The sequence below is a fragment of the Carassius auratus genome, unplaced genomic scaffold (assembly GCF_003368295.1).
Source record: "Carassius auratus strain Wakin unplaced genomic scaffold, ASM336829v1 scaf_tig00037442, whole genome shotgun sequence".
NCBI classification, from domain to species: domain Eukaryota; kingdom Metazoa; phylum Chordata; class Actinopteri; order Cypriniformes; family Cyprinidae; genus Carassius; species Carassius auratus.
This window is the reverse complement of record NW_020526384.1, coordinates 1-24,941: the sequence shown is the minus strand read 5'-3', so window position 1 is coordinate 24,941 and position 24,941 is coordinate 1. Positions and strand designations below refer to the sequence as shown.

The window sequence follows — 24,941 nt, the reverse complement described above, 5'->3', positions numbered from 1 at the left end:
ATATCAGACATTTGTATGGCTAAATCCTCTAATTATTTAGATTTAAATTAGTCTTACCTTATATGATGGAACAACATCACTGATGGGTCTGAATGTGTGATTGATGTGTTTCTCTGAATCTCTGCACACTAAACACACCGGCTGTTTGTCCTCCAGACAGAAGAGTTTGAGTTTCTCACTGTGTAAACTGCAGAGCTCCTCAGACTCTGATGAATGCCTCTCTTTCTTCTCCTTCAGGAGCGACTCACATACGTTTTTTAACACTAGATTACATGGAGGATCATCTCTTGAGGATCTTCTCCTGCAGACAGGACACTCCTGAGTTTCTTTAGTTCTCCAGAACTGTTGAAGACACTCTTTACAGACACTGTGACTACATGATAAAACAACAGGATCCTTGAAGATTTCACAGCATACAGGACAAGAAAGTTCCTTCACAGAGAGTGAATCCATTTCTCTCATTTGAGCTCCAGTGATCTGAACTTTACTTTCACTTACTGATTAATGGTTTAAAAAATGAATAACCATGAGAATCATAAAGATCTGCTGTCTGTTTAGAAACAAACTACTCAAAAATCCACCCTGAAAGTACTTTTCTTCATTCTTCGCTGAATGCTGATTCATTTTTGATCTTGCCAAGAAAATGAATACAGAGTAAATAATACAGAAAGAGAAACAAGTCAGCTTCTTCCTGGTAAGTGTTGTAAGAGGGTGGAGTTTCTGATCACCTTTGTGTGTGTGGAAAACAGGTCAGACAGCATAATTTCTTCAGATTTCATAATAAAAAAAATGCATTCAGAATTAACTCGCTTTGATATTCTCTCATATATAATGCTGAAACCTCAGATAAGACAGTAAAGGACAATGAGAAAGCACAAATAATGATAATAAAAAGTCTTAAGACACTTTATTTGTGAGTTTTATTTACTGTGCTTTATTGGTGATTGTCAAATTCATTATGATAATAAAGTTATTAAAGCAACTGATTGATTTGATCATGCATGTAGTTTGATCTGCATTAGAAGTCCGATTGTGGGGTCTTTTACAATCAGTAATTACATAATTACTCAGCCAACTAATACATAGAAGGATCAGCCTGTATACAGTAAGAATTAATTGCAAATGGAAATACTCAAAAAGTGCATGCTAAAACAGAAGACACCATAGATTTTAACTATGCAATGTATGCATGTAAAAAAAAAAAAAATGGTGATGGATTTTTTTTTTAAGTTTACAAGTCTCATATGAAGGTTCTGGTTGGTTAAGAGTGGAGCAGTTTAGTTTGTTCAGATTTTAACTCCTATTGAGTTAAAATCAGTGAGGTGAGCAGTGAGGTGTCATGCTTTCATTTTCTAAAGAAGAAAAATACAATGAAAATACAACTAAAATAAAAATGAAAATGTAAAAAAAAAAAAATGTCGAAAGGACAATCTTCATTCTTTTCTCCTGTCTTCAAATGTGTGTCATTGTATGTTTGTGGTGATTTGTGTGTCATGACACTAACGTGTGTGAGTAATTTGTCACCAAAATTAACTAAAACTTCCACTGACACCTTCAAATAGAAATAATGACTAATAAAATCTTTGTAATACTAAATGTTTTCTTTTAAGGATTGGGTCAGACTACATTCATTATCATAAAGTATTTGCCATTATCACAAGCTGAGATTGTCTAATTATACTAAGATTGCAGTGCAGGCCAAAATAAATCAGTAAAACATTAGAATGCACAACTATTTAACATGGATCTGTCCTAACTAGCAGCGAGATTACATTTTGTCAGTCGCTTAGGGTGTTTTACAGGAAGCCTCAGGTAGATTCTGTCCCATTAGATCAGATCAGGATTTGCTGTAACAATTATAAGGGTTAAGTTTTGGCCACAATGTTCTACACTGTGTATTACTTTGTGTGTTTTTGTTGTATGTGCTTAAACAACCCGAGTTGTTTGTGCATCTGTGGGGGTTTGCGGTCCTGTAGTCTCTTCTCCAGCATATTACTGCTCTTCTTTAGAAACACAGTTCTGAGGTAGGTCAAACCTAGCAGGGTCTCCACTTCCATTTTGTTGTGGAGATGGCGGTAGGCTGCTCAGGGGTGCTGGTTGCGCTATTACTTTACACACTTTTTGTAAAGTTCACATTGCCGGTTGAAATCTTGCATACTAAGGATACAATTTGTAATACCATCTTAAACAACTGGTATGACAAGGAAGCGTATTGGTATGAGCAAACAAACAAGATCAATGGCGCCTTTGGCTACGGAGAGTACACCTTGGCTGTTACACTTGCAAGTTCAAATCGTTACCATCACAGAAGAAAACGCAAAGAAACTCTTTGTAAGAAATCAACAAACAATGCCATGATAATATGCATTTGCCTACTTTTGTCGGGTGACATCCATCAGTGTCCTGGTCCAACTGGCCGAACAAACAGAGCAAACCTTCCTAATGCTCCTACTTGTGGCGCCGGTGCGTCTTTAGCGGCGGTGCTCCCGGTCGGTGTCTACAGGGATCCGGCGTTGGCTCGGGTGAATCCTTGCGCCGAGTTGAGATGGTCCGGTGGGGTTGGCTCTTGCGCGGATGGTGTGCTGGTTTTGCGGCCTGATTCACCGGAGGGGCAGCGGTTCGCGTCCGCGGAGAGTGCACCTGCAGCTGCCATTGTCAGCCCTGAGCTTGGTGATGCTTCTATGTGGCACTTGGGTCTGGACGATCCGGGGCTTTGCCGTGGTTCGCCGGGTGGACGTCCTGCGGCGACAGGAGAGGCTACCGCGGAGGTGAGAGGCCCAAGCGAGGGCGGTCTTCACGGAGTCGGCGGGGTGAGCACCGCTAACATCCACAAACGCTTTACAGTAAATAAAGCAATACGCATGAACCGGAAATGGAAGGTTGTTCACACTGTAAACAATGCACGCTTAATCTGGGATAAAAAAGCCAAACCAAAAGGTTTCTTTGGCGGACATTTAAATATCCGAAGCTTAAAATCAAAAAGCGATCAAATTATCCACATGATGACTGAATCAAATCTGGATTATTTCTGCTTATCCGAAACTTGGCTACATAAAAATTCCCCTACTGCTGCGCTTTTAGTTCCGGGGTACGTCTCCTACAGGAGAGACAGAGCTGATGCTAAAGGAGGAGGGGTAATGATCTATGTGAGAGACAGTATACAGTGCAGTGAAATTCAGTGGAAATCCCCAATTGATTTAGAATGTGTTGGGTTAAATTTATCTCTCGCACCTCAAATGTCGCTAACATTAATAGTTTTATATCGACCACCATCTGCTAACATAGATTTTTATGACAAGTTCAAGGAAATGTTAAAGCAGTGTGATTTTAAAAAGGAGGTTATAGTGATGGGCGATTTTAATTTACACTGGGACGATAACAGTACAAGGAAAAAGCTGCAGCAAATTATGGATGGATTTAATCTTGTCCAAATTGTTAAAGGACCAACACGGATTACAAACAATTCTAGCACCTTAATTGACTTAATCTTCACTAATCACCCGGAACGGATTACAAAATCGTACAATATGTTAACTGGTCTTTCAGATCATAACATGGTGCTTATAACAAGAAAATTAACCAGTAAACGATTTGCAGCTTATTCCGGAAAAAAGGAGTTCATTGGCATTCCAAGGAGCAAACAGGATCAATTTCATTCTGCAATAAGAAATATGAACTGGGACACTCTATTATTGGACAATGAATTGGAAATAATTAGTCAGAAATTTACTCAATGCTTACAAACAAAAATTAAGGAATTTGCAGTGACAGTTAAACATAAAAACAGAAAGTGTTCACTTCCCTGGCTCAGTGATGATATTAAACAGTTAATGAAAGACAGAGACAATGCTCTTAAAAAAGCCATAAAATCAAAACTATCGTGTGAGAGACAAAAATTTGCTTCATTACGAAATAAAGTGATAAGACAACTACGAAAAGCAAAGGCAGACTTTTTTATCACAATTATTAAAAATTGTCATGGAAACTCTAAAGCGACTTGGGATCAGATTAATAAATTAACAGGTAAAACTTATTCTAGTAATAATTTAATACAGCTAAAGAATAATGGCATGCTTTTGCAGGATCCAGCTGATGTGGCACAGACACTAAATGAGTATTTTGTTGATTCTGTGGATACCATAGCTAAAAGTTTCCCTGTGAAATATAACAACTTACCTGTCATTACTTTAGATGTGTTAATTGAGCCCCCACTATATCCAAAATCTGTATCTATATCCGATGTGGAAAAGGCAATTACAGAGCTTAAATCTTCAAGAGCTAAAGATGTGTATGGGATGGATACACTTATGCTAAAACAAATAGGTCAGTCAATTAAGGGTCCATTAACACATATCATCAATGTGTCACTAGATCAAGGGAAATTTCCTGAGTCATGGAAAATTGCTAGTGTCATTCCTATATTTAAAGGTGGCAACTCCCTTCTTACATCTAATTACCGACCGATTAGCATTTTGCCAACAGTATCTAAAGTTTTTGAAAAATTGGTTGCTAAACAAATCATCAATCATCTTAATTGCAGTTCTTTTCCTTTGCATCCAATGCAGTTTGGGTTTAGGGCTTATCATTCTACAGAGACAGCAACATGTTATTTTCTGGAAAAGGTTAAATCAAATATAGACAAAGGAGGGATAGTGGGAGGAATATTTTTAGATCTTCGTAAAGCATTCGATACAGTTAACCATTCAGTTTTACTGCACAAACTTCATGCATTTAATTTTTCTTTAAAATTTATTCGTCTTATTAACTCATATCTTTTATCTCGTTCACAAAGTGTAAGAATTGACCAATATAATTCCACCCCCTTACTATTATCAACTGGAGTTCCACAGGGTTCAATTTTAGGTCCAATTCTTTTTAGTTTATACATTAATGAGTTACCATCTTTGTGTAAGAACTGTGACACTTTGATGTATGCAGACGACACAGTTATTTTGGCCTATGGAAAATCTGCAGAGGAAGTTGCCTCTAAACTAACTGAGGCCATGTCATCGATTTCAATCTGGCTTGAACAATCCTGTCTGCAATTGAATATATCTAAAACAGTTACTATGTTTTTTTCTAAAAACAATATAAATATAGAACCTGACATTTTTATATCTGGAGAAAGGTTACAGGTCGTCACAGAATATAAATATTTAGGATTATATATAGATTCAAATCTCAATTTCAAAACTCACATCAAAAAAGTTAGTAATAGGATTAAGTTCAGTCTAGCGAATTTCAGATTCATTAGAGATTTCATGTCAACAGAAGCTGCTAAATTATATTTCTTTTCCATGATTTTATCCCACATAACATATTGTTTAATAAGCTGGTCTAATACTCACTCTACAACAATAAAACCATTAGAAAGATTATACAAACAAGCATTAAAAATACTGGATAAAAAACCATATCACTACCACCACTGTAGTATTCTAAGTAAATATCAGTTACTTACCTGGGATAATCTAATTAAATTCAAAAACATTTGTTTAATCTATAAAATTAGATATGGCTTAGCACCTCCTCCACTATGTGATTTTATACATTTTAGATCCAGTGAGGTTAGGGTAACTAGAGGGGCAGTGAGGGAAGACTGCATCATACCCCGGAGAAAAACAGCTTTTGGTCAGGCTGTCTTCTCCGTAAGAGCAGTTCAGCAATGGAACACAGTGCCGGCAACCATTAGAGAGTCCTCGTCCTTCTTTTCATTCAAAAAGAATGCAAAAAAATGGCTTGTAGAGAGCCAAATTTGTGGGCACTAATGCTTTTATGTGTGTATTTAAATATTCTATAATTTTTATATGAATTGTACTTATTAACCATAATGTGTTGTATGCAATTTTATTTTTATTATTGTGTGTGATTTCGTACTTGTGATTATTTTTAAAGGTTGCCTTGTTTAAATCTGGCTGGGGGACTACCGATGAAAATTAGCACTTTTGAGCTAACTCGGGTACATTTACATTGTTTTAATGTTTATTAATGTACACTGTCCCCTTTCAAATAAAGAAATTACAAATGAGCCGCTGCGATTCAATTCTCCACTGCCATCCTGCACAAACACACACAGACTCAATACACATCCCACACACTCACATTTAAAAGTGACAATTAAACACACTTTAGTTTGGCCTACAGTATTTACAACACATTAGATTGAGTGTATTGTATTAAAATGAATCTATATAAGTGGAAGGAGACGCAAGCGCTGCATCCGAGATCGCATACTAGGGATGTGCACATTGATGCTGCAGTATCGTTATATCGATACTCAGAAGCCTTTATTTTGGTATCGATATTTTCTGCAAAGTATCGATACTTAATTATATTTATAATTTCTTTATAAATAAATGTTTTAAGCAGTGTGTGCAGGCCAATCGGGACGGTGTGTGTATGATATAAAAAGAAAAGGTCTCGCGGACGCGGTGGTAAGAGGTTAACACCGATTGGTCTGCGGCTGCGCGCAGTGCAATGTGCCATTCACCATCACAACACGGCATGCACGGTTGCGACTTGCGTGAAAGTCCCTATACGCAAAAAACGCAGTCTGCGTAGGGCATCATCCCAGTTGCACAAAAAAAACAAAAAAACTGCACCATTCTCCCATCCGCGCTCGCGACCGCTCGCACCTGATGTTTGCGGCTGAATGTTCATAATTGATGGATGGACATCTATGCCTGGGTAAAGGACATCACCAATCCGGCGAAGAGAAAAGAAAACTATGAAAAAATTAAGTTGGCTGGACGTTGGACGTTCGAGAGTCTCAAATTTAGGGACCGTCTCTAAAGTTACATGCGATATTGGTATACACTTTTCTAACGTCAGTAGCATTTGAGGAGAATGACTTACAGTCATAAAAACAACTGTAATTGTTCATGTAGGTGTCAGCTATAATGCACAATTGAATTAAATGTTTGATATTTATTAAAATAAACTGTAAATCATATGTAAATTGTGCTACTTTTTCACATGAACTCAAACACAAATTTGAAGCTCAATAGCATTTGAGGAGAAAGACTTGCAGTCATAAAACAATTGTAATGTGTTCATTTAGGTGTCAGCTACAATGAACACCTTAAACATTTTTAATATATATTTGTAGGATCTGTATACACTTTCAGGCACATTCCTGTGAAAGTTGTTTTTTTGTTTAGTTTTTTTTTTCAGGTTCCCTTACGAAAATTACCCATAGTTTTAACAATAACACAACAAATAATCGTTCTTGTAGCCATGGTAACTGCAAATGTATTTATAAATGTATACATACATACATACATATGTATACATACATATATATATATATATATATATATATATATATATATATATATATATATATATATATATATATATTAATATATATATTAAATTAAGATTATTTTGAAAAATTACATACACTTTTAAAATTATAAGCAGTATCGGTATCGGTATCGTTAAAATTGTAACAAAAAGTATCAGTATCGTATCGCATGGAAAAAATGTGGTATCGCCCATCCCTATCGCATAGTGCAAGGATTCAGCAGTGCTTTGATTCGAGCGCGTGGGCAAACGTAACGAGAACGTTGTGGCTTCATTCCATTGCAAGATAGAGCTGGCATACCACAACTAGGGCCCTATGATTTCCGCGATGCAGAAAACACGGAGGGAATCGCGGAATCCAGTCATAAAAACGGATTTTACAGTTTAACGCGGAATGGCACGGAATTTGACAAATTGTGAATGAATTAATCAAAAATAGGTCATTGCACTTACATCAAATCAAATATGGACTAATATCTGTAAATATTAAGCCGGAACAGTCTATTTAAATATGAATCCTACATGTTTTGCGTGTCTCTGTTAATGAATGGAGCAGAAGCGCAACTTCCTTTATTAACACACACTGAAGCGCGCGTGCTGTCTCACTAAATAAGGACGTGAATACATGAACAACATCTCCAGAACCTCACTGACAGTCACTTCATGACCATTTGACCGTTGTCACATCACAATACAAAGAACTGTAAAGGTACGTCAACCCGTCAAAATAAAAGTCCGTTTTTTTTTAAGGTTTACTCACACAACATATCTTCCATGTTTTATTTTTAATAGTAAATCCCCTTTGTTTACCAAAAAGTTAAGTTTGCTTAATTTTTAATAATTAAAAGATAAATTAAATTAATGTTTTATGTGTTTAATGTTTAATGTGCATCTCAGAAAATGCTTTATTTTAAACCCCAACTGAATGGCACTTAAATGAACTTAATCCATCTGTCAACTTTATTGTCATTGTTCATAGTACAAGTACAGACAGAGAAACAATGGGTAATAATTAAATGTTTATTTTTGATGTATGCAATGCATTTTATGCATTTAAAAATTGCTTCCGGCTTTGCTACCGTTCGGACGTTCTAGCTTACTGCTCTGCGCTTTGCTTCTTATTTCTGTACTTTTATCAGATTTTTCTAAGATTTTTACTTCAGCAGATCAGCACAGTGCTCAAACAACAGATTTTTGGCACAAACGCTGAAACTAAAAACACTGGGACTGGAATAATACTACAAAAAGAAGACTTCGTCTCCACACTGCAAACAGCATACATTCCGGAGACGGGAAAACAACTGCCTACCAAACAGAAGAGAGAGAAAATGCCTCCTGTTGGATCTACTTGTTGCATGAACTGCTGCAAACTTCTACAAAGGATTGTGATTCTTGAAACAAAGTTACTTTCTGGACTTCCAAAACAGACGGAACACTTAGCAGACCGTCGTCATGGACTCCCTCAGCATACAGCCGGTGAGTCCCATGAATCTTCTGAATCTCAACAATTTATACCAAGTGTAGAGGAACAAGCCGAAACTGATCATCACACTAATCGATGGCACAAACAGGGAGCGAGACCCAAAGGAACACGAGACATCAGATTGTCACGAGTTTCTCGTATTGCTGCCATAGCTTCCTCTACCCCAGATTCGACTATGACAAGGCTTGTAAATACTGGTATTCTACCACCACCTATACATCTGGAGAACAGATTTCAAGCATTAATAAATGTGGGTGAGGAATCCCCAAATGTATTTAAACATGGATCTGATCAGCCAGCAGCAAACATCGCTACTAACAGGCGCTCAAGGACGAGCAGACAGCGGCTTCCAGCTCAGAGCGAAGCAGAGCCCAGGACTCTGATAGTGGGTGACTCTGTTATCAGAAACATCCGTAGCAGGACTACAACAACATGCTGCCTTCCTCAAGCAACGGTCTCTGATGTGAACAAGGAACTTCAGAACATTCTGATGAAGCACAAGACTACAAATCGAATCATCATCCATGTGGGGAAGAATGATATTCGGAAAGAGCAGTCAGAACTCCTTAAGAAGGACTTCATTGAACTCTTTGAAACACTTCGAAGACTCAAAGTTCAGTCGTTCATCAGTGGACCACTCCCAGCAAGGGGAACAAATATGTTTTCACGGTTGCTTGGGCTGAACACATGGCTACAAAGATCTTGTAATATAAAAGGAGTAAATTTCATTGACAACTTCAATCTTTTCTGGGGCCATAGACAATTGTTTAAACCAGATGGCCTTCACCCAAACAAACTAGGTGCAAGAGTGTTTAAGGACAATATCTTCTTCTCCCTTCGTCATCCTTCAGCAGAGTGTGTCAATCCATTCAGCACACACACACCAGGTCCGAGTCATCATATGGCTGACATATCCCACAAGGACACTGATAACAACATGCAGTCAAAACAATCACTGCTGATAGACACTATCCCTGCTGAGCCCTGCCCACAGAGCTCCTCACAGACTGACTGTGATGTATCAAAACAGCTACAAGATTCAGCACCCAAGGACGACTTACTGGAAAACAGCCAGGGAAGCCAGGACAACACATCACAGCCACCGGAAACACCAGAGACACAGCCCATCTCACCAGACACATTATCCCTCTCTCCAGCATCTCCACTTCTGTGCTTCTCACAGAAAATGGAGGAATTGGTGTATGTTGGGACTAAACTCTCCCACTCATTCGCTGCTAGCCCGCAGATATCAACTAAAAAACGGCGGGCCCCCCAACCACCAAAGCCTGTGGGCCCTGTTCCTATGAGAGCTCTCCGACCGCTGCCACAACGCCAGGGCCCAAACCCTCTTTCTGCTGAAGGTGAACCAAAAACAACTTATAGCAGCTCTCAGTGATATGTGTCGGGTCTCCGCTATAATAGCAGCAACATTCACAAATGCCTACTGAACAAGCGGAAACCCAGTGTGCCTGTAGCTTTCTCTATTTCAGTTTTATCACGTGATAGAAAGTCTAAGGCCTTCTCAAGCCGAAGGGCAAACTCATCTAATCTGCGGCCTATTATGCATCAAACTAAGATTGATGTAAAGACACAAAGCACAGCCATCAAGCTAGCACTTTTAAACATTCGCTCACTAAAAAATAAATCATTTCTAATCAATGACTTTATAACCTCAAACAATCTGGATTTTATGTTTCTAAATGAAACATGGCTTGAAGACAGCTGCAGTGCAACAATCCTAAATGAAGCAGCCCCTCCTAACTTCACTTACATGAGTGTTTGCAGGACTGTTAGAAGAGGTGGGGGTGTAGCTGCTCTATTTAAAGATGTCTATCAATGCAAGCAAATGTCATTTGGTCAGTACTTGTCTTTTGAATATCTAGGGATTGTGCTGAAAGGTGCTCCACGCATTCTGTTTATTATTATTTACAGGCCTCCAAAATACTCTCCAGCCTTTGTTGAAGAGGTCACAGAAATGTTATCAATAATTTCCTCAGAGTTTGACTGTTTTGCAATTGCAGGGGATTTTAATATTCACATAGATAATGCAGAAAACAAAACTACAAAAGAAATGATAACGGTTTTAAACACTTTTGACCTGATTCAGCATGTGCATGGACCCACACACAAAGGTGGACACACTCTGGATCTAATCATCAATAGGGGTCTAAACATTTCATCCATTGTTATTAAGGACGTAGCACTATCTGATCACTTCTGTATTTTCTTTGATATATTGATCTCTGCTACCACTGAATCTAGATCTGTCTCTGTCAGAAGGAGATGCATAAATGAGAACACAAGTGTACAATTTATGGAGGCTATATCTTTAACACCAAGCATTTCTGCAGACTCTGTTGATATTCTCCTTGATTCCTTTAACTCAAAAGTTAAGAATGCTATTGATGATATTGCACCAATAATAGTCAGTAAGAAAACAAACAGACAGAAATCAGTTTGGAGAAGATCAACAGAAGTTCAGACTATGAAAAGACAATGCAGAAAAGCCGAGCGGATGTGGAGGAAGACGAAACTTGAAATTCACTATAGCATCTATAAAGACATCCTTCATGCTTTTAATGTGAAACTAGCCACAGCTAGACAGAACTTCTTCTCAAACCTTATAAACAGTAACTTAAATAACACTCGTACTCTTTTTGCCACTGTTGAGAGACTGACAAACCCCCCAAGTCAGATTCCCACTGATATGCTATCAGACAGCAAATGCAATGAGTTTGCTTCTTTCTTTTCTGAGAAGATCATAAATATCAGGAAGGCGATTAGCACATCCTCAAGTAATGCAGAGGTCAGACAGATTCGGCCAAAATATCAAAAAGATACTATGTCTAATTTTGAAAAAATTGATAGCAAAATTCTGGAAGACATAGTGCAGAAACTAAAATCATCAACCTGTTGTCTTGACACACTTCCCACATCTTTCTTCAAAAGTGTGCTTGACTGCTTAAAAGCAGATCTCTTAGAAGTGGTGAATGCCTCACTTCTTTCTGGGACATTTCCAAACTCCCTAAAAACTGCAGTTGTAAAGCCCCTCCTGAAAAAGACCAATCTTGATAACACAACTTTGAGCAATTTTAGACCAATATCTAATCTTCCTTTTATAGGCAAAATTATAGAAAAGGTAGTTTTTAATCAGCTGAACAAATACTTAAACTCAAATGGATACCTGGACAATTTTCAATCTGGTTTCCGACCACATCACAGCACAGAGACAGCACTCATTAAGATAATAAATGATATTCGCTTAAATTGTGACTCTGCCAAAATATCGGTGCTGGTTTTGCTAGATCTCAGTGCTGCGTTTGACACTGTCGATCATAACATACTACTAGAGAGACTGGAAAACTGGGTCGGGCTTTCTGGGATGGTACTCAAATGGTTCAGATCATACTTAGAAGGGAGAGGCTATTATGTGAGTCTAGGAGAGCATAAGTCTAAGTGGACGTCCATGACATGCGGAGTCCCACAAGGCTCAATTCTTGCACCGCTCTTGTTTAGCCTGTATATGCTTCCACTAAGTCAAATAATGAGAAAGAACCAAATTGCCTACCACAGCTATGCTGATGATACCCAGATTTACCTAGCCTTATCTCCAAATGACTACAGCCCCATTGACTCCCTCTGCCAATGCATTGAAGAAATTAATAATTGGATGTGCCAGAACTTTCTTCAGTTAAACAAGGAAAAAACTGAAGTCATTGCATTTGGAAACAAAGATGAAGTGTTCAAGGTGAATGCATACCTTGACTCTAGGGGTCAAACAACAAAAAATCAAGTCAGGAATCTTGGTGTGATTCTGGAGACAGACCTTAGTTTCAGTAGTCATGTCAAAGCAGTAACTAAATCAGCATACTATCATTTAAAAAACATCGCAAGAATTATATGTTTTGTTTCCAGTCAAGACTTGGAGAAACTTGTTCATGCCTTTATCACCAGCAGGGTGGACTATTGTAATGGGCTCCTCACTGGCCTTCCGAAAAAGACCATTAGACAGCTGCAGCTCATCCAGAACACTGCTGCCAGGATTCTGACTAGAACCAGAAAATCTGAGCATATCACACCAGTCCTCAGGTCCTTACACTGGCTTCCAGTTACATTTAGGATTGATTTTAAAGTACTTTTACTCGTATATAAGTCACTAAATGACCTAGGACCGAAATATATTGCAGATATGTTCACTGAATATAAACCTAACAGAGCACTCAGATCATTAGGATCGAGTCAGTTAGAAATACCAAGGGTTCACACAAAACAAGGGGAGTCTGCCTTTAGTTACTATGCTGCCCGCAGTTGGAATCAGCTTCCAGAAGAGATCAGATGTGCTAAAACACTAGTCACATTTAAATCTAGACTCAAAACGCATCTTTTTAGCTGTGCATTTGTTGAATGAGCACTGTGCAATGTCCGAACTGATTGCACTATATTTTCACTGTTTTATGTTTTATTATTGTTTTATTATTAACTGTTTTAAAATGTTTTAATCATTTTAAAAGTAAAATTACTTGTTTTATTTTTCTTCATGATTATTTTACTTTCTCTTATGTAAAGCACTTTGAATTACCATTGTGTACGAAATGTGCTATATAAATAAACTTGCCTTGCCTTGCCTTGCCTAAAAAGTAAAAAAAAAATCTAAAAAAGGAAACATATTTGTTCATTTTAAGTAGTTCTTAACCTATTCCTTAACCTCTCTCTTAACCTTATGGCACGATTCCCGACACGTTCGTACGCTAAATATATCTTCTGTAAGTCATACTTTCGTAAGGTTGGTCTGAACCATTCGTAAGCTCTCTCTTAGCGTTGTTTGAGCTCAAGACGCTAATGTGCAGCAATCTTTAGAAATCAGCGCAGCGAAGTAAAAGTCAAACTATGGTATGTTGACAATGTTGTGGCTCAACAATGATTTTATGTTATTTTTTAAGACTCATAATAAATTATGTTCGCAATGGATACAGGCATATGGATACAGCAAAACTTCAACTTCCTCTGACGAGAGGCTTGGTGCCCTTCTTTACGTTGCTTCGCCATTATATTCTGTATCTAACTCTCTCTCTCTCTCTGTTCATTGTCTCTCTTTTTATTTAAAACATAAACCAATTGCAATCAATACCGCACTAAACAGAAGTAACTGCAGCTGCTTGCCAATCAATTCAGATTGTAAAGTACCTTACCATTAATATAAAAGTGTATTATATAATTTTTATAAGTCGTTAAACCCATGCCAAGAAGCGGCACAAGTGGCACAACGGGATAAGGAGGGTGGATGATTAGCGAGGGATACCCGGTTCGTCTATCCGTCACAACATATCGTACGAACATTACTGACCATTTGATAATTTAATTTATAGTCTATATTCTACTGATAACTTAAAATATGTTAAAATAAATGTTACTATAATAATTTGAGGAATATTTCATTTGCATAGAACGTGTTGTCTTTCTTAACGCTGTAATGCACCTTCGCGTGAAGTGGAAAATCAGTTCCTGAACAATCGATGCCAACTAATTCAACACCCTCACTTTGGACAGTGCTCTTGGGAAGTCGTGGCCTAATGGTTAGAGAGTCGGACTCCCAATCTAAAGGTTGTGACTTCAATAACACGACTGAGCTGCCCTTGAGCAAGGCATCGAACCCCCAACTGCTCCCCGGGCGCCGCAGCATAAATGGCTGCCCACTGCTCTGGGTGTGTGTTCACAGTGTGTGTGTGTGTGTGTGTGTGTGTTTGCTCACTGCTCTGTGTGTGTGCACTTCGGATGGGTTAAATGCAGAGCACAAATTCTGAGTATGGGTCACCATACTTGGCTGAATGTCACGTCACGTCACCTTTTTGCAACATCGGACGTAAGAGGCAGCATGCTAAGAAGCTTCCTAAGTGACACTTCGGGGAACACACTTAGGAACATAAACAACTTTGGTAAGATATATCTTTCGAGGTCTTCTTAGCGCGCTTAGAGTGAGCGTTATCGGGAAACCGGGCCATGATCATTTACTCACTCTTACATAGCTCCAAACCTGTAAGATTTTTTCTTCTTCTGTTGAGCACAAAAGAAGATGTTTTTAAGAATGTTGGCAACAAAACAGTTTCTGGTTCCACTCGCGGGCTATGCCCCCCCCAAAAAGGTTGCTGTGCACCCCACACAGTTTTAATTAATTTAATATATATGAGGAATAATAAAATAAAACATTGAATGTTCCATGCTTTTAATGTAATAAAAACTAGAAAATATAGTTGATATCAGTTTATTTTATTTTTATTTATCTGTTTCTCTAATTGGTTGCATTGCGGTGTCTCATGCATCATTACGTCTTGAGCATATTGATGTGACATGATGCTAGCAGTACCGCTGCTCCCTACATTCAGAGTACACAGTTTGTGTAAGGTACAAACTCCCAGAGGGGCAACCATCCCAGTTGCTCAAAAAACATTCTGACTTCTAAAAAAAAATTCACCCCCCATCACAGTTGTCATGAAGGGCAAAATTAGCTATTTAGACCAAACTAATTTTTTTGCACCTGGCTGTAAACATGTTTTGCCTGCTGTAAAGTTGCAGCCAGCCTCAAGTGGCCAGTCAATAAATTACAGTTTTAGTCACTTCCTTATTGGCTTCATTAGAGAGAGCAGGAGGTTGGCATTTGAGGAGAAAGATTTACAGTCATAAACAACTGTAATGTGTTAATTTAGGTGTCACCTATAATGCACACCTTATACATTTAATGTTTATTAAAATGAATTGTAAATCATTTAGGTAAAAACGAGGCCCGTTTCAGGCATATTCCTGTTTTTTTTTTTTTTTTTTGGGCTGTTTACGTGTTTGAGTTTTAATGTTGAAAATAATGTCACAACCATCAACACATCTAATATTCTTTCTTATTTTCCAGGTTCCCTTACAAAAATTAGCCATGGTTTTAACAAGAGTTATAAAAACTAAAAACTTAAAATGCATTATATAAAAACAATGAGGTAATAAAGATTAATAACACGGTTTAATAAAAATAATACTAAAACAATTTATGTACAACATAGCCAAAGGGTAATTGCTGCTGCTACACTTACACTACTATCAAATCCTTGTTTAAGCTATTGGCCAAAAATTTTATTCACTTAATCTTTCATTTTTGGACACCTTTTCGTTATAAATGACACATTCTTTATAATTTCTTCAACAAAAACATGTGGACATCACAACCCTTACAAAAATTAACCATGGATTTATCATAGTAAAACTACTTAAATTTCTATCTTTTGTCATTTCTGAATGCTTGAGACAATAAAATAAATTAGAAACAAAGTTATCGCCATAGGTAAATGATGAGAGCTACAATTGTAACTTGTAAACAATACAATTTATTAACTTTCTTTTTTTCTTCTATTTTTTGTAAGTTCTATTTTCACCCATTGGTGATTTTTTTTCGTCATATTTGTGGAAGGGGGGCACAACAATACAATGCTGCTTAGGGCACCAATTTGGCCAGAATTTGGCCCTGGATGCTAGCATTGAGTTCTTTCACAACATTTTATTGATCGCGTAAAATATGTATATTAGAAAATGGATCGTCGTTTCTGCTTCTGCAAAGCCTTATTAGCCCCCTGCCTTCTCATCCAGCACCGCCTACTCCATCTGCCAATCACGCAAACACCGGTTGGCTCAAATTTGGAGATTAGGGCTAATGAAGCTGAATTTACAAATCTACACGCGCCGCCTTCAGCTTTTTTAAAAGGTAAGTTATGCGTTTAATTAATTTACATAAGCTTAAATGTGAAGTGTGGCTATTAGAACATCAACAGCATATAACTGTCAATCTGTTTTTTTTTTTTTTTTGCAACTTGATTATTCTAATACTGATTAGTTTGTGATATTCTTCACTTTATATGGGGAATGAGCTGACAGTTTTTACCATTTGTAGCCTATGTTGTTCACGCTAGCACTGTACTTGTTGTTTTTATGCCTTGTTTTTGCAAGTTATTGTTAACTGTTAGTTATGGTCTGGCGCTGGCTCTGCATCCATAGCATTTTTGTTTTCTATATTATGAAGGTGGTATCCATTAACTGTCTGGTTTCCATTCTTCAAAATATCTTTTTTTTTGTGCTCAATGGAAGAAGTAAATTCATACAGTTTTAGGACAACATTGGGTAGGGCTGCTCGGTTATGGCAAAAGTCATAATCACGATTCTTTTGGTCAATATTGTAATCATGATTATATAACACGATTATGAGTGGGCCACATGAGCAAAACTTTATATGACTGATTTATTTAAAGATAGCGATATATCAAATAGAGTTGTTCCGATTCCGATACTAGTATCGGAAATATCTCCGATACCACAACAAATTCTGGCATCGGCATCGGCGAGTACATGAACCCATATACCGATCCGATACCATTTTCTTAAAAAATACCTAGTTATGACCGCAAGCTTTGCCTAACTGCTGCACGGTTCTTCTTCGCTGCTCAAAATGCATTGAAAACACAGGAAGTTGTGCTGTGTTGCCACAAGCAACCCCTGTTTAGAGCAGCGAAGAAGAAATGAAAACGCGTTAGCAGCCCTGATCTATATATGACTGGATCACTCATCACATTCTAAACTGCCAAAAGACAGTGAAGCCGCTACTATATTATAGATCAGTGGTTAGCAGTATGTCTCTGTAGTACCGGTAGTTACAGACTCTCAAGTATATTCAGTACCCGCAGCTGCGTTCAGTCGCTTCCGTGTAAGTCAAAGCGCAGGGCTCCAGACAGTAGCCGAATATATACTAGTGTCTGTGAATATTAAACTGCAAAATACTATTTAAATATTACTCCCGCAAAATCTACATCTCTGTGGGTGACTGGCACAGATGCGCGAGAGCTCGCTGTTTTGTAGTCTCTGCTGTGTGTCATGAGGACACGAACGCATAAACCGTCACTTCATGAGAATTTACCGTTTCATTTGAGAATACTGTCATATCATAAACACAGACACTCAAAGATCTTCATGGCAGCCCATTAAAATAAATGTTTGGTTTACATGAGTAAATTGACAATATATAAAGCTACTGTTGTAGCCTACAGTAATAATAATACGTCTCTATAATAATAATAATTATGCCTAGATGGTTGCTTGTTTTTTACTTGTTTTGTTGTAAAGAGATTATCTGATTAATAGATCTTTTTTTATATTCCTAGACTTATTTGTTGCAGTTTTTTTATACAGTTATATTGTAAAACTTAAATACCTTTTTTAGTTTGCGGTGTTAGATTTTTGGCTGCATTTGAAGTTCTTTTTTGCATATGAAAATAAATAATACTGTCAAATTCATGTTAGATAATAAAAATACTGTAATAAATACAGTAGTTCACCATGTATTTGTTCATGTTTTATTGAGGGATCTGTCTGAAGCACACCATAAAAAGAATTCTAGCAATTTACACAGGGCTAGTAGTATATACAGCTGTATATACAGATACACACCCAGGTATCGGATCAGTACTCGGTATCGGCCGATACCCTGAGCCCAGGTATCGGAATCGGTATCGGGAAGAGAAAAAGGGTATCGGAACATCTCTAATATCAAATATATATCTTCTGTAAATATAGTATTGCTATGACATCTACTTTTTAGAGACATTTAGAGAAATTTCACAATTACCAATTCCACAGCAGAAAATTAGGGTAACAAATATTAGTAAAAAAATCTGATTATGACAAGTGAAAAAACACATCATCAAAACAAGTACTAAAAAAACCCCCGAAGTTTTATTGATAGTGCACTGAATGAGGCTCGGCTTACAGATCACTTACGAGGTGCAAGCACTTTTCAAATAATATGCAGGAGGAAAATCGTGAGACAAATGACAAATGAAGTCTGTTCTATACCTGTTTGTGGGATCTTGTGGCACATTCCTCCAGCATTTCTGCTGCCATTATCTTACCCTGTCTGTGGTACAGAGCTGCTAGATTCCTCAGTGTCACATTTATGATCGGACTACAGACAAAACAACACATCCAGTGAGGAAGGATACACAACCAAGAGAAAAATTTAATCAAATGTAATGGAAATTTTTTTTATAGGCTTCATTCTTGATTTATTTCTTTTGATTTTGTGATGTTGAGGAATTTCGACACATTCATCTTCTTCGTGTATGGACTTCGATGTGAGGACTATGTGACAATATTCCGTCAGGTGGTTTTTGATCATTAATATATGCGTCTGTCTGATTTATGGCATCAAAGAACTTACTAAGAATCAAATACAGGCAGCTTTAAGAGCAATGTTTTCCTGCAGCTTACCTGTCGACTTTACTGGCTTTGTAGCCGCAGCCTTGTTTTTGATACAGTGTGTTGTCACTGAGATCCCCCTGAATATCAGCAGACAGACAGTTTGAGCGACAACAGACGGGCAGAAACACAAACACTTGTTTCATCCACAACACACTCCTTGCTCACCTCCTCTCTTTCCTCAGCGTGCATCCAGATGGGTTTGTTTTCAGCTGCAAACACATACAAGTAACATCATTACTCATCATGCTGTGGGCCAGTAGGTTCTCTAATACTGCCTATATTGATCTCTGCTACCACTGAATCTAGATCTGTCCCTGTCAGAAAGAGATGAATCAAGAGGAACACTAGTTATGTTTGGGTCAGTTTTCAAAAGGAATGTGACAATCCAAATATATAATCTCATAATATGTAATTATGTCTGCAAACAGAACAGATAGAGTACAAACATGTCAGAAATTAACACTGATCTACTTAAGTCTGATTAATACTGTATGCAAAGTAGAGTACATTTAAAGAGAAGAAAAAAAAACAGTCTTATTACAGAATTTATAACAAAAAAGATGTTTGTTTTATATAAAAGCTACAGCAGCATCCAAAAAAAAAAAAAAGCAAAATAAATAAATAAATAAATAAATGTACAGCTCACCGTCCACTAATCCAAACTCCTTCTCATGAGCACTGGTCAGATTCTCTTTGTAAAGAATCTCAGCTTCTTTATATTTGCCTTGTTTGAGAAGACAGGATGCCTGCACAGAGACAAGGAATATTTCACTGCTTCATACATGGAGTGTGAATGGAGTGAATGTGAGCATGGCTCAGGATTTGACAGGTATGGATCAAAAAGTGTGGAGAACAACCAATGTTTGATAAGATAACAAATATAAAACTACACTGCCTTGAGGTCAAGAACTCACAACTTAGAGTCACATCAATTCCACAGAAACAACAAGTTTTAGTGGAAGTATTCATATATTCATTTCCTCCGTGACACATCTGTAGTTTTCTTTAACGTGGTCTGATACGGTCTATAGTATCTAACATTATTCTCTATCAGATGAGCAGTTTGACAAACTAACCAGGTTGTTCTTGGTTTTGGCCACACTGGGGTCATTTGGGCCGAGTTTGCATTCATCAATCTTCAGAGCTCTGCGGTAATAAAACTCCACCTCCTCAAACTTGCCTTGATTCTGACAGACCAGGGCCAAATTATTCAAATGCTTCACCACATCGGGATGATCTTTCCCAAACAACTGAAAGACAGAGAGAAACAGACAGGTTTCCCTTTATTCATGTGGTCTGCCTATAGTGACTCCAAACTGTATTTTCTACGTTTGTGTTTCTTGCATCAGATTTCATTAGACATGCTAAAATATTTAACACTCAAAGCAATAGTCATTTTCTATGTCAAGGTTTGTCTAGGTTTGTCTGACTCAACCAGACAGAGTTTAGTTACAAATAACCAAAAAAAGAAAAAATATATGGTACTAAAGTAAAACTGACATGCAGAATTTCACATACAGTACGGTGTGACAACAGGACTTTCACTGACCTTCTCTTGGATCTCTAGCGCTCGTCTATACAATAGCTCAGCCTCCTTATATTGGCCTCGTTCACTGTGCAGCATAGCCAGATTATTGAGAGTAGCTTCCACCTGAAACACAATGACACAAATCACATATCTTGATGGGATACAAAATGACATTTCACCTTTATGGTACATGAGCAAATCCAGCTGGCCATGTGAAGTTTGTATTTTAGTGCTCAATAATTTATAATTAACATTAATCTATTTCTCCAAATTCATCATTAACCACTGAGACATCTGAGATACTTTTGAAAGAATTTGCATAATTTCACCAGGCTTTGCTTTGGTATTTTATAAATGCATATAATGGTAATGAAACACTTTTGAGCTGTACTAAATTCTATCTAATATCTTATAAGATGTATTTTACTAGCATCTCTTTTGCTGCCATTTTCTACATATAAAAGATGTTAAATAACTTCCCATCAGTTGCTCAAATCAACTTTTATTTCACTTACAGCAGGATGGTCTTTCCCAAGTGTCTTTTCTCTGATGGAGAGAGCATCAATCAGCAAGCGATTAGCTTCTCTATATTTTTGCTGATCTCTGAAACGGACAAACAGAGATATTTCATCCTATAACTCAGATGCATGTCATTGATTCTGCTGTTTCTTAATTCTGAGTGGAAAAGCCACTTTCCACTCCACTTGACCCAAATGTTAAAATCCAGCGGTCTAAAATCAAGTCCGCTGATTCAACAGACATCGTCAATCCAAAATGTGAAGTTGCATTTCTTCATATCATGACAAATACATGCTCCTCATCCTCACCCAGTGAATCAGGACTTTTCTCTCACCTGTACATGAGTGCCAGGGTGTCGAGCATGGTGGCCACTTTGGGATGATCATGTCCATAGGCTTTCTCCAGGTCCACCAGAGCCTTTCTGCAGAGCGGCACCGCCACCTCGTACCGGCCCAGAGCTGCGTACTCTTTCACCAGGTTATGAAGGATTCTGAGGTGGGTGCTGGTCTCATTGCTGCTCTGCTGACCAGCTTGGTCTTGGTGCTGCACTGCAGAGGTCAAAGGTCAGAGGCAGGGTTAGTGTGACAGGATTGACAGCATCGCACATCTGAGGGTGACATTCACATACTTCCTTTCATTGTTTGAATGTGCTTCTCCTCATCATTGGGAAGGAGATCATTTAGTGGGTCCTGGACAGACAGATCTTCTCCAGACTCACTGTTCTGGACGATGTTCTGCATCTTCTTCCAGACTCTGAAGGGCAGGTTTCCCAAGTATCGTGGCACATGAATCAGAGCTCCAGAAGGAGTCTGTGGATCCGGCTGTGATGAGATCTGGACTCTGGAAGAACATTCAGGATCAGAACTGAAGTGACTTTGGATCAGAAGCAGAGAGAGCAGAGACAGCAGCAGATCACTCACCTTTCCATCGAGACTGGAAACTTCTGCAGAACAAACACACCATTGATCATCAACAACTGATCAATCAATCAGTGAATCAATCAACCAATCAATCAATGAATCAATGATCTGAAATCAGACCTTCAGAAAGCAGATGTCACTGTCTTTCATCATCTCCTCCGTGTCTTTGATTGTGTGTGAAAGAGCTGAGATGTGTGTGTTCATCTCCTCCAGCTTCTCCTTCATCATCTGCTTCTTCTGCTCCTCTTCCTCTCTCAGTGCAGTGATTGTAGCTTCTTCTTCATCTCTGAGAAACTGATGAAGCTTCTCAAACTGCTGTCTAATCTGACGCTCTGTTTGATCAGCTTGAGACTGAAATCAAATCACATTCACTTCAATTATCTCAAAGACGTAACGGATTCTGAAGCAGCATGTAGACCGAGTGAGTAAATGTGGGTTAGTTAACTACTACTTTAACTTTACTAACACTGTAGCAGAAGATGTTCAGTGTCTGCAGGTACAAATACACATTGTACACAGCAGGGTGCATATATACATCACTACTTGATGAAGGTTAGATAAATACATTTTATCTTTGATGGTTTAAGATGTCACCCTGGAGAAAGTTGACCCCCCACCTTAATTTTTCTCTCGACCAAATATGGCAAAAAATCTAATCTCAGCACTTTTAATGAATAACGTCACTCTTTGTGAGATTTAGTCAGTCAAAGTTGTTTGAAATTAATTGATCTAGTTGTGTGTCTCTGGAAAGTGATCTTTGACATCTAGATATCTAGACATACGTTAAGATATTTTCACCAAATTAGCAACATTATTTTAACATCTTATCTTTTTGCTCATGTTTTTCTCAGATGCATATTGTCAGTACAGTTTATAAATATGATCATATATATACATGCTCTTAAATGATGACAGTGAATGTTGGTCGCTACTAGCAAATAAATTATTCCTGCTTGTGCACAGTCCTGCCAACTAGCAACCAACTGCAGAAACTTTGTTTACGCAAGTGGTTATATTTGGCCCTTGCACTGCCATTATGCAAATATGACTCGTGAATGAGTCAATGTTTTGTTTGTTATCTGGCTTGGCTCAGTGTTCATCTTCAGTTCTCTCTTCACAGCAGTTCAGTCAGATACTGTTTGAGTAAATGAATTACTCTGGGATATTGGTTTGTTTGAACTCAGAGGGAGTGTCAGCCACATTAAACAAGTTAACAGCTTAAGTCATTGGTGGATTAATGTGTATTAGAGATGTGAACCGTTTAAAACGATTCAGTTCGATTTGGTGAACTGAATGATTCGTTCACGAACCGGATATCCAGCTGCTTTGATTTGAACTCTCTCTCACACAGACACGTTAGAGAAGACAATGCTGAATAAAGTTGTCGTTTTTTGCTATTTTTGGACCAAAATGTATTTTCGATGCTTCAAATTATTATAATTGACCCTCTGATGTCACATGGACTACTTTGATGATGTTTTTCTTACCTTTCTGGACATGGACAGTATACCGTACACACAGCTTCAATGGAGAAACTGAGAGCTCTCGGACTAATCTAAAATATCTTAAACTGTGTTCAGAAGATGAACTGAGGTTTTACGGGTTTGAAACAATATGAGGGTAAATTATTAATTACATAATTTGGCTATCTGGGTGAACAAACCTTTTAAATGGCTAATGTGAGTAGGACTATTTCTTCAGCATCTCATCCAATGGCTCTTGTGCTAGTTCCAAAACATAAATGTTAAAAAGCATTCTAATGCAGTTATTAATTAAATTATTAGAACGAGAGCGAGAGAGACAGAGAAGTTGTGTGAATTAGGCTAACTTACCTCTTTGCGTCTCTAAACAGCGATGTCTCCTCGCTAAGTGAGAAATGTCATGAGTAGCCTTTAAGTTGCTACACTATATAGACTAACTGATAAAATCGCTAGGGCAACGCTGACAACACCTTTTTGTGCAAACTGTGTGACCGTTATTACTGTTAACTATGCGAAGTGATATGGCTAATTAGCTAATTTGCTAATTTTGCTAATGCGGTCAAGAGAGCTGCCTGGAACTACGTTCGCCGTACGTTCCAAGAAAATAATTGCACGCCTCAGAACGTTTGGCAGCCAATCAGATTCAAGCATTCAACGGCCCCGTGGTATCATTTATTTTAATTAAAATATGTGCATTCAAAGTTTCTGTCTTCCAGTCAAAAAGGTCACATTTGGAAATGTCAGAATCAGTGCTCACCTTGATGTGTTGAACTGTTTCTTCAAACTGTCCTTTCATTGTTTCTCCATGTTCAAGTTTCTCTTGTAAAGACTTCTGTGCTGTATTGAGCTCCTCCTGGAATTTAAATTGAAAATCAATATAACACTTCAGACTTATGTAATATGTCCATGCAATATACTGTATATAAGCAAAATGGTACTGAGAAATTTAGCTCAGAAATAAATCTGACTCGCCTTATATGATGACACAACTTCATTGATGGGTCTGACTTTATGATTGTCATGTTGTTGTGAAGTAAAGCACACTAAACACACCGGCTGTTTGTCCTCCAGACAGAAGAGCTTGAGTTCTCACTGTGTAAACTGCAGAGCTCCTCAGACTCTGATGAATGCCTCTCTTTCTTTTCCTTCAGGAGCGACTCCACACAAGTTTTTTAAACACGATTACATGGAGGATCATCTCTTGAGGATCTTCTCCTGCAGACAGGACACTCCTGAGTTTCTTTAGTTCTCCAGAACTGTTGAAGACACTCTTTACAGACACTGTGACTACATGATAAAACAACAGGATCCTTGAAGATTTCAATACACACGGGACAAGAAAAATCATCTGCAGACAGTGAATCCATTATCTCTCTTTGAGCTCCAGTGATCTGAACTTTACTTTCACTTCCTGACAGTCACTT

The 24,941-nt window shown here is 37.9% G+C and overlaps 1 pseudogene; it reads right to left on the bottom strand.

The window, feature by feature from the left end:
• Positions 1 to 215: 215 nt before the first annotated feature.
• Positions 216 to 24,908, bottom strand: LOC113083246 (kinesin light chain-like; annotated as a pseudogene).
• Positions 24,909 to 24,941: the final 33 nt, after the last annotated feature.